The following is a 15,633-nucleotide window of genomic DNA, read 5'->3' as shown; positions in this document are numbered from 1 at the left end:
CTGGACCAGACAATTCTTGAGGTAGCAAGGGGCCCAGCATGCCTCTGATTTGCAAACAAAGCCAACCAGAACCTTCCTCCCTCCATCAGGTCCACACACCCCCAGAGGCGATGTTCTTCTGGCTTAATGGTCCAGGGTCAGGTATGAGGCAGCTAGGGGCCATCCCCATAGCCCCAAGCCCACCAAAATTATTCAAAGTACAGTCCCAGGCTGTTCACTCTTGCCTTCAGAAACCCCAGTAAAGGCTGTGGTCTCAGTTCACCCTGCTCCTGTCCTCTGCCTCCTGACCACTCTGGTGTCTTTCCTACATGGCCTCATGTGCCATGCCTTCTGTCTCTGGCCCCTGTGGGGTAATAACGTTTGTTTTTTTTGAGCCTCTCTGTGTCTCCTCTTATAGCTGCACCTGACTGACCAGCTCAGAAAAGAATAGAAAACCGTTGTGGAGAATTTATCATGACTCCCGTCCTTATGTTACCAATGAGCAAACTGGGGTGGGTGTGTGCTGCAGGAGTCTCTTGAATCTTAAACCTCCTTTGCTTTTACAATGGAACAAACTACTTACACCTGTGTTAAGATGCCACTCACCTCCACCCCGAAAGAAATGTGAGCAGCTCCCAAAGGCAAGAGGAGACAGACTGACATGTTCTGGGTGGTTCTTTGTTTCAGGACACTCTAAGCTTCCTGTGAGGCTCCCCAGGAAGGGAGGGCCTTGGCTAGTTTATGGCTTGGGTCCCCACATTTAGTGTCTCCCTCTGACCCAAAGCCTCAGCACCTTTACCTGTCAAAGGGACATTACAGCAGGTAACTATTAAAAAACACAACAATCATTACAACTAATTACAGCTTTTACGACTACTTTGAAGATCTGAGATGAAAGACACTTCATGAAGGCAGATATGGTGACAGGTGAGCCATACAATTAATTAAACAATCTTGTGCATAATCACAGGCAGAGTGATCTTCAAGAGCCATGAGGCTGGGTTGAGGCAGCTCCCAGGCCCTTCCCATGGGCTGACGGTCAAGAGTATCTTTCATCTCTCTTCATTAAACTCCTCACACCTAAGGCTCCCTGAGCTTGCCCCTCCTCTGCAAATAAGGGCAGCACCAGTATGCAGCTCAGGGGCCTTTTGTCCACACAAAAGCATTCTGAGTTAATTAGCAGGTCTAATAGAAAGTGTTTTCAAGGCCTCACTTTGAATACTGGCTCTTATTAGCTCTTAGTTCTGAGCGAATCTTAATCTCTCCTAGTCTTATTTTCCTCATCTCTAAAATGGGGTAATTATCTTACCTAACCTTGTTGGAGGTACTGCTGATTAAACAAGAAATTAGCACAATGCCCGACACGTGGTCAGTGTTCACTACATGAAAGTCATTGTCACTGACATATTGCACATAACTGGCCCTTTCTTCGAACATGGTTAAGCAAATTGTCCACGGTTGTCTGCAGCCTTTCCTCTAGGCTGGAGACAGTCACAATGTATATCTCTATAAATAAAATAAGCCTCTTTTTGTGCAGATGAAACTGGGTGGGTGGATATTCACCAGACTTGGAAGGTGCCTTTAGATCTGGCTTAAAATAAAGGCTAAGTAGTAGATAGGATTCCATAGGGGCTGTGGCTATATCGATAGGCAAGCATCTTTCAGAGCAGCTAAAACTGAGCTAACAGTGTCTGATACACATGGCTCACTGATTAGGAAAGTAGTTCATGATCTATGATGGCATGTAAGAGGAGGGGCAGGGGGAGAGAAAGAGAGAGAGAGGGAAGATAAAGACAAAGACAACTTGGAGTTCCCGTCATGGCGCAGTGGTTAATGAATCCGACTAGGAACCATGAGGTTTCGGGTTCGGTCCCTGCTCTTGCTCAGTGGGTTAACGATCCGGCGTTGCCGTGAGCTGTGGTGTAGGTTGCAGACGCGGCTCGGATCCCGGGTTGCTGTGGCTCTGGCGTAGGCCGGTGGCTACAGCTCCGATTCAACCCCTAGCCTGGGAACCTCCATATGCCGCGGGAGCGGCCCAAAGAAATAGCAAAAAGACAAAAAAAAAAAAAAAGACAACTGTCTTTGGGGCAGGTATGGTCTAAGATGGTGCGCTTTTTTACTGGGGCAACTCCATATGGTTAGAGAAGCAGCTGTAGGAGTTATTTATTTCATAATGATGAATGATGATTCTTAGCAGCTCATATTCTAAGTAGCCAGATTCCTCAATTTGGTTCCTGGGTTACATATGCTAAGAGACCATGGAGAAGAGGATCCAGTGGCCTTGACCCTGTGCTAATCCCATGCTCCCCTGTAGCATGTGGAAGAAAACCAGGACGTGTAGGGAAACAGCAAGAAGGTCAATGAGTAACATTGCTACTCTTATGAGGAGCACAGCAGGGACCCCAGCACTCCCAGGTGATGGTGCATCCAGCCCACAAAGCCTTTTTGCCATGTCTCTTGGCTCATGGGAGGAAGTGTGAAAGCTGCTTTATTCTCCCCACTTGACAGACACGGCAACTGAGGTTCAAGGAGGCTGAGGGCCATCCTCGAGTCACTCAAGGTGGCCTGCCCTGGGCCAACTTGTCCCACAGGATGTGTCATGTCAAGGGTCAACAAATGGACCTGATGGGACACAGAAACAGTACGGGGACTTGGGAGTAGGGTCTAGGTGGGTGAGGGAGGCAGGAAGGGAGTGTGGTCTGAAGCCCACTGTTCTTAGGCAAGAGGAAGGTGACGAAATGGCCTTTTGCCTTCCTTGATCTTAGAAGCAGCCCCAGCTCTCAGATCCCAGTGGATCTGCCTTCTTGGTGGTCACTAACCATGCTTCAAGGCAGCAGAGAATGCTCCTGAGTTGGCACCTTGGGGTTGGGTCTCCAAGGCCAGGGCCCAGAACCTTGGCTCCAGTGAGCACCTTGCAGGTCTTGGAGGAAATGGCAGCATCGACGAGGCAGGGGACCTCGGATCTTACCTGCTGTGATGGGTGGCCAGGCCCAAGGCCCTGAACAAGAAGCAGACAACAGGGTCATAGAAAGCAGCCCTCACTGCTGTGCTGCTTTGTATCAGCGCTAAGGGTCTCTGGGGGTCATCCATTTCTATGCATATTTTTTTTTCCAGAGCCATCAAATCAAATTGAATTTTTGGTCATTTTAACCTGGAGTTCCCATCATGGCTCAAGGGAAATGAATCTGACTAGCATCCATGAGGATGCAGGCTCAATCCCTGGCCTTGCTCAGTGAGTTAAGGATCCGGCCAGTGGCTATAGCTCCGATTTGACCCCTAGCCTGGGAATCTCCATATGCCATGGGTGTGGCCCTAAAAAACAAAACAAAACAAACAAACAAACAAAAAACATGGGTAGGATCAGCAAACCTGTCCCCCCAGGTGAAAGGCTAGTTTATTAAAGGAGCCATTTATCCAATTCTTCTGAGATAAGAACAGAATTTTTGAGTGGCTTTTGGGAAACAAACAACCCGTCCCAAAGGGAGTTTGTAACAAGAGTCCTAATCACTGTTTATGAAGCACCTACTACACATCTTTACTTTAGATCCTTTTCTACTCCTCCCACAAGCCTCTGAGGGACATAATAGCTCAAATGATGGGTACCTACTTTTCATGCCTTCTCTCGTTAAATCCTAAATTCCCAATGCTGTATGTATTATTACCCTAATTATTAAACGGAAGATCAAACCATCACACGTAACGTGCACAGACTCACACAGGCAATGACAGAGCTGGGATTCTGACTCAGGGCTGGGTGTCATCACCAAGCCACTCTTTCGACCGGAATCTCCCGGACTAAGTTGTCCTACCTTATCCCCTAGCATATTTGCCTCCAGATTCTGACTCACCTGGAAGAGCATGCATATGGGGTGCTCATTTATGAAACAAGGTCATGGTAAAGGGATAAAGACAAAGGAGAGCAGGACGAACATCCCCCAGCCAAGGAGAAGGCTTGTGTCAGTCATGGTCAGGTCCAGCCCTGCAACCTGCAGCCGAGACACTGGGCTGGATGGATCTCAGGAAGGCTCAGCTTCTGCACGGGGGCAGAGGGACTCTGCAAAGCTCGAAACAGAGATACACATCCTGCTCCTCAGCCAGTCATCAGCATTAAATGAAACACTGCAGGTAAAAGTCTACACAGGCCCTGGGATAGAGGCACTTGGCCCTTAGGGAATGCCTGGTGTAGCGTGGAGATGACCAAGAGACTGGTTTTCACTCTTTGTCCCTTTCCGGGCAAGGATAAGACCACCCAGCCCTTCGGCAGCACGGTCTAACGCCAGCCCTCCCAAGCCAGAGACCCTCCTGGGACACACGCGATAGGGAAGGGCATTTGAAAGAGCAGTTCTTGTCCCATTTCTGCTCCTGAAGTTAGGTCTGAGCTGCCTGTCTGAGGAGGCCAGTTTTAGCCCATAAAAATACAAAAAGACCAGTTAAATTTAAACTTCAAGTAAACAACATGGACTTTCCTGATTTACGTATGTCCCAGCGCCTATCCTCGCGTCTGTGTTGTGGGCACGCGTTCCTCTGGTTGGCTGTTCTTGGCAGAGGGGAAGCCCTGCAAGAGGCTCAGACCCTGGATGTGCCTGGCACCATCCTCTCTGGAGACCTGAACCCAGCCAAGGAGACACAAGTGGCTCCAGGAGGACCCAGCATCCGTCCTCTTCCCTGAGTAGGGACAGATGGGCGAACTGGATGCTGCAGATGTTGGCGCAGATGAGAAAGACCAGGTGTCTCCTGGGGAAGGGCCTAATGTGATGTCAAGTGCTGCCATCCCAGGCCTTAATGGAAGGAGCTGCTCCTAAGTGGGTCTTTCCCACAAAGTGTCCTGTGAGGCCCCATCAGAGCGAGGTCCCTGGCTTGCAATGGGATGACAATGACTCCCAAACTCCTGCTTGCCTGGGAGGCATTTCCTTTTCTCTCTCCCTCCCCTCCTCTTCTCCCTCAGCTTCCTTCTTCCCCTCTTCCCTCCCTTCTGGAACCTAAGGCAGCGAGTGGCTCTCAATCAGGCCAAGTGTGCATCCAGTTCCTGTGGCCACCACGGAAGGCTGAGTGCTGCACAGGGAGCCCCTTGGTGGCTGTGTTGTGCCTTCTGCCACCCTGGCTGTGAGGGCCTGGCCCAGGCCCACTCTCCCAGGACATTCCTCCCGGCCCTGTGCAGGCACAGCTGTCAGGATGGGCAGGGCCTCACCCGAGGGCCTCGCCTGGATCCCGGCACACCTTGCCCCCATTGCCCAAGGACTGGCAGCGGATCAAAGAGCTCTGGTTAGAACAACATTTGGCAGCCAGAGGTGGCTCAGCAAAATGATCCTGGCCTGGGTGCAGGAGCTGAACCTCCTGGAGTGCGGCGTGTAAAGCCTCCATGGCTTCTGTCTGCGGCCGAGCCCTGGTATCAGCCCCTCTCCCAACCTCAGTCCCCCCGCAATCAAGTCCTTCCATCCTGGTGCTGCAGGAGCCTTCATGAGCCCTGGCACCTGGAGTGTGCAGCCTGGCCTGTGTGCTGTGCCTCCTGCCCTGAAGCAAAATATCAGCAAGCAAGGCTACCATTTCAACACAGCACTTGGGTGCTGGACTCAGAGCTACTGTCTCCCGTGTTATCTCATGTCTTCCTCACCACAGCACTTTATGGTGATCTTATTATGATTCCCCCTTTATAGGCATTTTAATAACTCTGTTGCAGGCAGCCACTGAAGCTCTCAATAGCCCCTGACTCTCTGTCATAGTTCATTTAATCCTCAAGCATTACTATGACATAAGGACAAGCCTGATTCCCACTTTACAGCTGGGAAAAACTAAGGCACAAAGAGATGAGTAACTCCTAGACCTGGGAGTCAGACCTTGATAATCTGCTTCCAAGATGAAACCTTTAGAACCATTCTGCATAAGGTTGCCCCACATAAACAAAAGCAAGTTCAGAGAGGTTAATTAATCTGCTTAAGGTCACACAGCCGAGATGTATAAGAGCACATAGTGGGACCCAGGTCTGTCTACTCAGAGCCTCATTCTTTTTAATTATGCCATAGTGTTAGGTTTCATATATGTACACATAACTGACAGGTATGTGTATATCTATGTCTACAAACATATATTCTATAGCACTAGTAAACAAAGAAAACAAGGAAATGAGCTATGTATCTTTCATTTGTTTATGCATTTAGTTTTAGATGCAGAAGATTTCAACACACGCATACATACATACCTATGACAATTTCATTAGTAGGAAATGGATTTAAAATAAACTGGGGGAGTTCCCTTTGTGGCGCAGTGGTTAACGAATCTGACTAGGAACCATGAGGTTGCGGGTTCGATCCCTGGCCTTGCTCAGTGGGTTAAGGATCCGGCATTGCCGTGAGCTATGGTGTAGGTCGCAGACAATGCTCGGATCCTACGTTGCTGTGGCTGTGCAATAGACTGGTGGCTACAGCTCCGATTTGACCCCTAGCCTGGGAACCTCCATATGCCGTGGGAAGCGGCCCTAGAAAAGGCAAAAAGACAAAAATAAATAAATAAATAAATGAAATGAACTGGGGTTAGCAATCCATTATTGACTTGGTAATACGTGGAATATTTTGAGAGATGGGAAAAGCATATGAGTCATTGTCCCCAACAAGCTCAATGAGGGAAGCTAGCCCACCTGAGTACATTTTTAGTTCCAATTTTAGAAACTCTTCAAGCAGATAAGGTGACCATTCTGATAAATGGAAGGAAGCTCAGAAAACATGACGACCAAAGGCCTGCAGCAACGAGGGCTGCTTACCTGGTCCTGGCCACCCCCAAAGGCTGTCCTTGACCTCTAGTCTATCCTGCCTCTTTCATGAATCCACACTCCTGGGCGGGTCTCAGGGTATGGGCACAGGGGGATCTGGGAACAGGTGGCCAAAGCCATGAGGCTGATCAGTGACAGGTGCCTTTACCTCTCAGCTGGCCTAAGAGCCCTGCCAGCGTGGTGGGAAGCTTTTACCTGGTGCATTCCTCAGCAGGGCTCAGAGGGCTGAATTTAACTGCAAAATACCGTAAACCCCAGCATTTTACCACTCTCCTCTGGAGCTTTTTGGCTTGAAAATAAATGTGCTGGCATGTGTGGAAACAGCCCAGCAGTTCGTTCCATGCTTGGATTGTGCAGAGCAGCACAAGCGCTGTTGTTAGCTTGGAGGCAGGTGCAGGCCAGCCATGGTCTCAGGATCTGGAAACCTTCTTTTGTGCCCGAGGAGGGGCCACAGCAGAACCAGAGCCAGCCTGTGCCTTACAGGGTGGCTGCTTCTCAAGAACCTGCTGGTCCATAATTACTGATGAGCTTGCAGAAAAAGAGCCATAAACGGGGGCTCAGTGGGCAGGGGTGGTGGGCCCCTTGGGCAGCTGCAGGGGAAGGATGAGGGGAAGATCTCCCTCCAGCTGCCTCCTTCACCTCCCCTGGACCCCACTCTCCACTGGATGAACCCAGCTCCCCTTTTTCTGGTGGCTTGGCAGGTGTCTGCCGTTCACATGGTTAAGCTGCTCCAGACCTGCCCGTTTCAGCCCCATCTTGCCACTCCTACCTGTCTGCTCCAGGGACAGCAATTGCGCAAAAAGCCCCACACGTGAGCTGCCCATCAGCAAGGCAGCCAGAGAGGCTCGGGGCCTGGGACGCTGGGACAGGAAGGCTAACAGGTAGGGAGCCGCCAGAGCAAGGTGACATGGGCATGAGGCTTGGGTCCTGGACTGATCAGAGGATAGAAATTACCAGGTGAGAGGAGGCTCAAAGGCAGCGATGCTGGCTATTAACATGAAGGGCCCTGGCCTAGGCCTTCGGGATGCCAGGAAGAGACTCTCCGCATCGGCAACCTGTGTGTCACATCACCTGCCAGGGTAGCACATTCACACATCTTGGCCTCTCTCAGGCTGGTCTCATCTCTTCCGCACGCACCAAAAGAAAATGGTGATCTATTTTCCGTTAAAGACATGAAGGCTTGCTGAGGAAATGGAAGCGGGGACAGAGGTGGGAGGGCTCCATGCATCAAGCACCAGAGGATTTCAGAAACTCCCTTTTCACACCCTTTGTCTGCCCCAAGACTCTCCCCCAGCTGTGACTCCTGCCACCTGGCTTTGCAACCCTCTCAACTGCCCCTCAAAAACCCTCTACAAAATAGAATGGATGCCTCTTAGCAACATAGAAGTCCTATTAGCAGATCTCAGGTCATAAGCAAATCCTGGGAGCCTTGCTTCATCTAACAAGGTGCCCATTATTTTTTGCTTTATTAATTAAAAACTTATACTCAAACAGAAAATGATAGACATCCACGTACCCCCAACCTAATTGGACTGATGTAAATATTTTCTCCTTTCTTTCCTTTGGATCTTCCATTCTCTCCTCTCCTCTCCCATCTGGCCCCCTCCTTCTCTCTCTCCCTCTCCCCACCACCCACCTCTCTCTCTAACACATTAGACAGAAGGTAAAGCCCTACAGCCCATTTCTATTTTTTCCCTGTCCTGAAACATTGCCATGCATGTCTAGCGAGTGTCATTTGGTCCGATTCCAGGATAGCACCGTGGTGTGGTTTTGAATGTAGCCTTGGAAGCCAGACAGCCTGGCTATGAGCTCCAACTCTGCACCAACTAGCTAGGTAACCTGGGGCAAGTTGCTTAACTCTTCTATGCCTTAGTCAAATAAGGAAGATGAGAGTAAATTAATCTTGGGTGCAACAGTCAAACGTTAATACACTGAAAGTGCCTGGAACAAAGCCTGGAAAAAATAAATGCTTAATAAAGATTAGCTATTATTATGAGCCATACACAATAAATAGTTTTGGGGGGTGTTTTAAAAGTTGGCCTAAGTTGCATCATAACATTATACCTACACCCTCTCTCTCTCTCTCTCTCCCCTTTTGCAACTTCCTCTTCTCATGTGCTGCCATTGTGTTCAGAGTTACTGTTCTGATACATGTAACACAGCCCTTGCAGTTGCTGTGGAGTGCTCTATGCATGTTGTTTTAAATGACAGTTCCCTAATTACTTATCCTAAAACTTATTGGGAGAAGTAGGAACCAAAGCAATTTTAAAGCTGAGGAAGAATGAAGGACTCTTCCTATCAAATTGATACTAAAACTTATATATGCATCAGTTTAAGCAGCGACATCCAGTGGAACATTCTGTAATCAAGGGGATAGTCTATGCCTATGCTATTCAGTAAGGCAGCCACTAGCCATACAGGCTACTGAACACTTGAGTTGTGGCTAGTGTGACCGAGGAAATGAATTCTACTCTAATTTAAATTTATTTTATTTATTTATTTATTTATTTATTTATTTATTTATTTATTTATTTATTTTGCTTTTTAGGGCCACACTCATGGCATATGGAGGTTCCCAGTCTAGGGGTCCAATCAGAGCTGTAGCTGCCAGCCTACGCCACAGCCACAGCAACATCAGATCTAAGCCATGTCTGCAACCTACACCACAGCTCACAGCAACGATGGATCCTTAACCCACCGAGGGAAGCCAGGGATCGAACCTGCATCCTCATGGATGCATCTTCATGGATTCCTTTCCGCTGAGCTATGATGGGAAGGCCCTAATTAAAACTTAAATAGCAACATGTGGTCACGACGACCCCACCTGACAGCACAGATTTAGAGCACCAAAATACAGCGACAGAGCATAGACACCCCTTGATTTGGGGGACCAGTAGATCAAGGAAACATAAGAGAGCCTAGAGACAGACACCAAAGTCTGGGATATGACCAAGAGGGTACCGTAAGTCAACAAGGGCTATGAAGAGCATATTTCTGTCAAATGTGTGGGTTTCCTCTTCTTGGAATTTTCGTTACTTTACATTTGGCCGTTTCCACCATCCTGCAATGCCTCGTATAGCTTCTATTTATTAACAGGCCAGAATTATTGGTACATTTAGATGTAACATAAAAATATTTCTCTTAGCATGTGGATTTCTAAATGAAGATTCTGTTGAAACGCCTTAGATTTAAAATGTTTCATTTAAGATTTTTGCTTTATAGATCTTTTTTTTTTTTTTTTTTGCTATTTCTAGGGCCACTCCCGTGTGGCATATGGAGGTTCCCAGGCTAGGGGTCCAATCGGAGCTGTAGCCACCGGCCTACGCCAGAGCCACAGCAACGCGGGATCCGAGCCGCGTCTGCAACCTACACCACAGCTCACGGCAACGCCGGATCGTTAACCCACTGAGCAAGGGCAGGGACCGAACCCGCAACCTCATGGTTCCTAGTCGGATTCGTTAACCACTGCGCCACGACGGGAACTCCTATAGATCTTGTTTAAGAAACTTTCCCCAGAATCTGAAAAAGAGCAGATCTCTCTATCCATATAGATATAACTGAGTTACTATGCCATATACCTGAACCTAACACTATACTGTAAATCAACTATACCTCAATTTTTTAAAAAGGAAGAAAAGAGATATTTTCCTTGTACATGTACATTTTCTGTATCCAGCTGCACTTTTTTTGTGGGTCAATAGTTTTAATTATGCATTTGGTTTCAAAACATTGTTCTGTCATGGTTCTTACTGGCTATTCGCTGATCACTCTGTCCCTGCTTTTATGTGCATGGCCCAGTAGCCTTGAAACATTGCAGTAAAAGAGATCTCCCCTCCCAACCCAGGAAGTCACCAGCTTACCGAGACATCTCGAAAAAACAAGTGTATTTTCCCACTCCGAGGTCATCAAGGTAGTTTCCTACTTATTAAAAGGCATGTCGAAGTGAAAACCGAAAAGTGGCAAAGGCCTTTCGTACTGCTGTCTCCTACTTAACTTAAACTCTTTACTGACAGGTAAGAGCTGCCGATTCCAGGAAGGCATTTCTAAGAGGACAAGATACAGCTACACTTCATCATGGAAAAACAACAGAGGACTCTGAGCAATTCACAGTCCAACTTTGACTTCTACAAAACAAACAACTAGAAAATCACTATTCTCAGATTTGGCCAAGTTTGTTTTTAGGACTAGGAATAACGTTGTGTTTTTTTTCCAAAATTTTTGGTTAAAAAAAAAAAAATTGTAGAGATGAAATAAACTTCTAGTGTGAAAAAAAAAAAAAGATGTATTTTCCCCACTCCAAGGCCATCGAGTTAGTTTCCTACTTATTAAAAGGCATATTAAAGTTTGCATTTCAAATCAAGATATTTAATCCTACTGAAATTTGTTATTGAATATTGTGTGAAACAGATCCAAATCAGTCTCCCCTCCCCATTAGGATGTCAATATTCCAGTGCCTTTTATTGAGTCATCCATCCTTTCCACGTGATTGAAAATGCTTCCTCAGCACTTTAGTTTTCTCAATAAATTTTAGAATAATCTGGGGGTATACCATGGTTCCATGTGAATTTTAGACCTGCTTTTTTTTTTTTCAAAACCCTAAAGATTCCACACACACACACACACACACACACAACTACTAGAACTAATACATTCAGCGAAGCTATAAAATACAAAGTCAACATACAAAAATCAGTTGTGTTTCTATAGACTAATTCCAAACTACCGGATAAGGAAGGAATGAAAACAATCCCATTTTTAAGACCAACAAAAGGATCAAATACTTAGGAATAAACTTAACTCAGAAAGTGAAGGCTTATACACTGAAAACCGTAAAACACTGTAGGAAGAAATGAAAGGAGATAGAGACAAATGGAAAGGCACGGCTTGTTCGTGGATTGAAAGGCAATATTGTTAAGGGGCCCATGCTACCCAAAGTGATCTACAGAGCCGATGCAATCCCTGCCAAAATCCCAAAGGCATTCTTACAGAAAGAGACAAAGCGACATTTGGAGAGGAGGAACAAGGGGCTCAGTGTGCACAATTGCCCACCTGGGACAGGCGGCAGAAATGTGACACAGTCTCAAAGCTCTGCCTATGAACACTGCCTTATGCTATGCCCCCAGTCAATGGAGAGAGCCCTCTACATTTTCCCAGTCTGGCAGGAGAGGCTCCATATGTAGATGAAACAGAGACACAATGGAGAAAATCCTCCCATGAACTTCAAAGGAGGTGACTCCCAGATGAGTGAAGTCTTCTAGAGCCGATGGCTTTGAACTGAGAGTTGGGGAAAGGAAGCCAAGTCCCTGTCCCATCACATCTCCTGGTGCTATGTGCTGTGCAAATGTCCTCCAGGGCTCAGAAGCACTGCGGCTCCCCAAAACCCCAGTACTTCTGTCAATAACACCCACCCTGACCACGCTTGCAGCCCTAGTTCCAAAGACACCCAACACCCAGACAAGAGTTTGGACAGGAAAGTCTCACCTCCTGCTGAGGCCGTATAAGATGAACTTGGATGCAGGAAGCACAGGTGCATTGGGCTACGTGAAATGAGTCAGACAGATAAAGACAAATACCACATGACCTTACTTGTATGTGGAATCTAAACATGCGAAAATTCATCAAAACAGAGTAGAAGGGTGGCTGCCCAGGCAAGAGGGGGAGAGGGAGATGGAAAGATGTCCGTGGAAGGCTACAAACTTCCAGTTATAAGGCCACTAAGAGCTGAGGATCTAATTCACTAAGGTGACTGTAAGTCTCACCATGATAACAAGGACAACAAAATAGTAATTACGTGAGGAAAAGCTATATTAACTAAACTGGTGGTGGTAACCACTCTGAAATGTGTACATGTATCAAATCACTGCCTTGTACACAGGATCCTTAAGCAATGTTGTATGTCAATTTTATCTCAATAAAGCTGGGGGAAAACCATGAGGAAATATTACTGCAGATGGATCAGGAAGGAGGCTGAATCAAGGACTTCTTTCAGATAGGACGTGAGTCTGCAGGCTAAATGCTCTTTGCACCCAAAAACATTGTGGCATTGTTGCATTTTGCACATATCTGATGATTTTGCACTTACTGTTATTTCTGATGGCGCTAAGATGCCCCTTCTTTGCATGGTGGACACGTATTCATTGTCTAAGAGTTTTCTCAACCCTCAGTTCTTCCAAGAAGCTTTTAGCGACATCTAAAATCTGAATGAGGGACCTATCCCCCATGCCAGCCACAACTCTCGAGCACTATCCTAGTCTGTTATTTACTACTGCTTGTTGTTGGGTGTGTTTTCTCTCGCAGACCATGGAGTCTTTAATAGAAGGGTTATATCTGTCTTATCACTCTCCTCTGCATCTGGGATAGCAGGGCTAGTCAGTAAACATCATGGCTAGTTGGTAAACATACGTTGAATTTCTTAAGCAAGGAACTGATCTCCCGCCAGCCAGTGCTAAACTCCGCTCATGTTACTGCAGTTTCTAACCTGGGCAGGATCTGCTCCTCAGCTATACCCCAGGGCTCTCTGGGGCAGTGGCAAGTTCATTTCTCATAGCTGCAAAATGTTCTGCCTTTGCCAGATAGAGACTGCAGCAGGCTCTGAGGGAGATCTCACTAGAAGTGACATTTATTTGAACTTGGCTGTAGATGAGGGGGAGTTTTAGGCAACTGGCCCCTTTCAGAGGCAGCTGCATACCAGCCAAGAGGAAACTCAAGGCGCCAGCCCTTTATAAAAGCCCAGCTGGACTGCGACATTGTCCTTCTTTCATCCCATCCCAGGATCTAGGCAAACACTCCTTCTTCAGTCTAGAATGCTTCCCACCTCTCACTCCACTGACACATGCGCCCATACACACAAGCTCTCTCTCTCTCACACACACACACACACACACACACACACACACACACACACACACACACACACCTAGCCTCTCTTAGGTTCTCTCCTTTAAATTCCTATCACCTTTGTCCTATCCTCTTGTGAAAGCTCGTTCCTTTCTTTCAAAGTTTTAAAAAAGATGCTCCATTTTGTGATTATACATCCCTGGATGAGACTGCCCCAAAAAAGTCTTTGTCCTTTAGAATGTAAGCTCCATGAGGGCAAGGACTTTGTCTCCTTTTATTTTGAATTACCTGCACATAACACGGTCTCTCCTAGGTGCTTAAAAGTTAATCAAATATATATTGAATATTAATGGATGTCCCTTTGTACTCATTATGTTGCAACAGTATTACTCCTACGTCTCTCTTTCTCTTGACTTAACAACACACGAGCCACTCTCGTAAAGGCCCTGCCAGCCTGGACTGCCGGCAGATGATGGGGATATGGGGCTATGCCTCTGAACCTCCTCCTAAACCAGATTAAAGGCACCTAAAGTCAGCTTCGTTCACTTCCAGTCCTATCTCGCTTCAGACCTCAACCGGGGTTAGCAACCTTCACCAACCACCTCTGTTTATCCAGCATCGGCCAAATGTATTCAACTCATTTCCAAGAGAGAATCCTCTCTCTTCATGTGACAATCCCAGCCAGCTGTCCATCTGCACATGGGGACCGCTGCCCTCCTCTGGTGTCCCCAGGCTTGGGCACAGAGCCAAGGGCAGCAGAAGAGCACAGGCTCCAAGCTAGAGCACCTGCGTCCCAACACTGGTTCTATGACTTTCTAGGGTTAGGGCCCAAGGCCCAGTCTTTTGCTGACTGGCTACCACTGACCCATCTGTAAAATGGAGATACGCGCCTCCGTTGGAGTTCTGTTGAGAGGATGACACGCTTTTAAGAATGTACCGTGCTCACCTAGACTCGTGTAATGAGTCCATAAACATCCACTAAATCAGTAAAAGAACATCACCTGCAGTTTCAAGTTATGTGGTTTTAAGTTATGTGACCTTAGTCAATTATATTCATGACCAACAAGTGCCCCCTCCCCCCACCCATCATCCCCAGATCACGCTCACCCACGAGTACGTGATCGGATCCATTCAAGGTGAGGCTGTAAGAGGCTCTGCATGGTTCTCCTTACCTTTCTTGAGCTCCTGCCGTCCACGATGGGAAGAACGTTCTCCAGCTGCTGCCTCTGTACCCTGGGTCCTAAAAGGGTCAAAGCCAGCAAAGCCACAGACCATAACGCAGACCTGGCAGCAAGAAAACAACAACAACCTATGGTCGTAACCACTCACTCAGTTTGGGGAGTTGTGTGTGACATCGTTGGGGCCAAATGTAAGCCAGTAACCCATATTTCAAATCATCAGGCTCATCCAGGTGTGCTTAGACGGGTGTGATGCTCCTTTAGATGGAGCGGAGTTTGCAAATTCATTAGCCTTATGCCTTAATACATTTATTAAGTGTCGCAGCACAGTCTTTCCTTTGGCCAACAGCAGTGGATAATTCTTGTTACCTCTCTGGAAATCGCATGGCTTATGGCCTGTGGGGAAATAAACATGTGTTGATCTCAAACTAGTGAGTTTCTTGAGTGTTTTTCTAGGGGGAAAATGTGAGGACCTTGTTTCAGAATAAGAGCCTGGCATCAGGTTCCTCATATGGAGGGTAACATTCACCATGAATTCACAGTTCTTCCCTCTAAAAAGTAATTACAAAAATGAAAAAAAAAAAAAAAAGTCCAAAGAAAGCCTTTTAATGCTATAATTTTCCTAGTACTTACATGTCCCATTAAAAAGGAAAATGACATTTAAAATAATTTTAAAGGTTTTGGCTTAAACCCATTGAAAGGAGGAAATTCCCCCACGAAGCATCAAGTTCTCATTATCTGGGCCCAGCCTGCATTAAGGATGGACTCCTGTGGAGATGTGAGGGGGTGACTGGGTTCCAGCTGAGAACAGCCACGCTGAAATTAACATGGCGCCAACCTGACCATCGTGGGTCTTATGTGGCACGTTGCCTTGTG

At 47.0% G+C, this 15,633-nt stretch overlaps 1 protein-coding gene across 1 annotated transcript in view; it reads right to left on the bottom strand.

Annotated features, from left to right (window-relative positions):
• Positions 1-14,863, bottom strand: part of MAF (MAF bZIP transcription factor) — a 255,427-nt gene extending 240,564 nt beyond the window's left edge. Inside the window, exon 1 of the transcript XR_007136709.1 lies at positions 14,752-14,863. The gene's annotated coding sequence lies outside the window, so the exon portion shown is untranslated. The remainder of the gene's footprint in view (positions 1-14,751) is intronic.
• Positions 14,864-15,633: the final 770 nt, after the last annotated feature.

This window comes from Phacochoerus africanus, chromosome 8, assembly GCF_016906955.1.
Source record: "Phacochoerus africanus isolate WHEZ1 chromosome 8, ROS_Pafr_v1, whole genome shotgun sequence".
In the NCBI taxonomy this organism is placed as follows: Eukaryota; Metazoa; Chordata; class Mammalia; order Artiodactyla; family Suidae; genus Phacochoerus; species Phacochoerus africanus.
The sequence above is the reverse complement of the archived record's forward strand: the minus strand, read 5'-3'. Positions and strand labels throughout refer to the sequence as shown.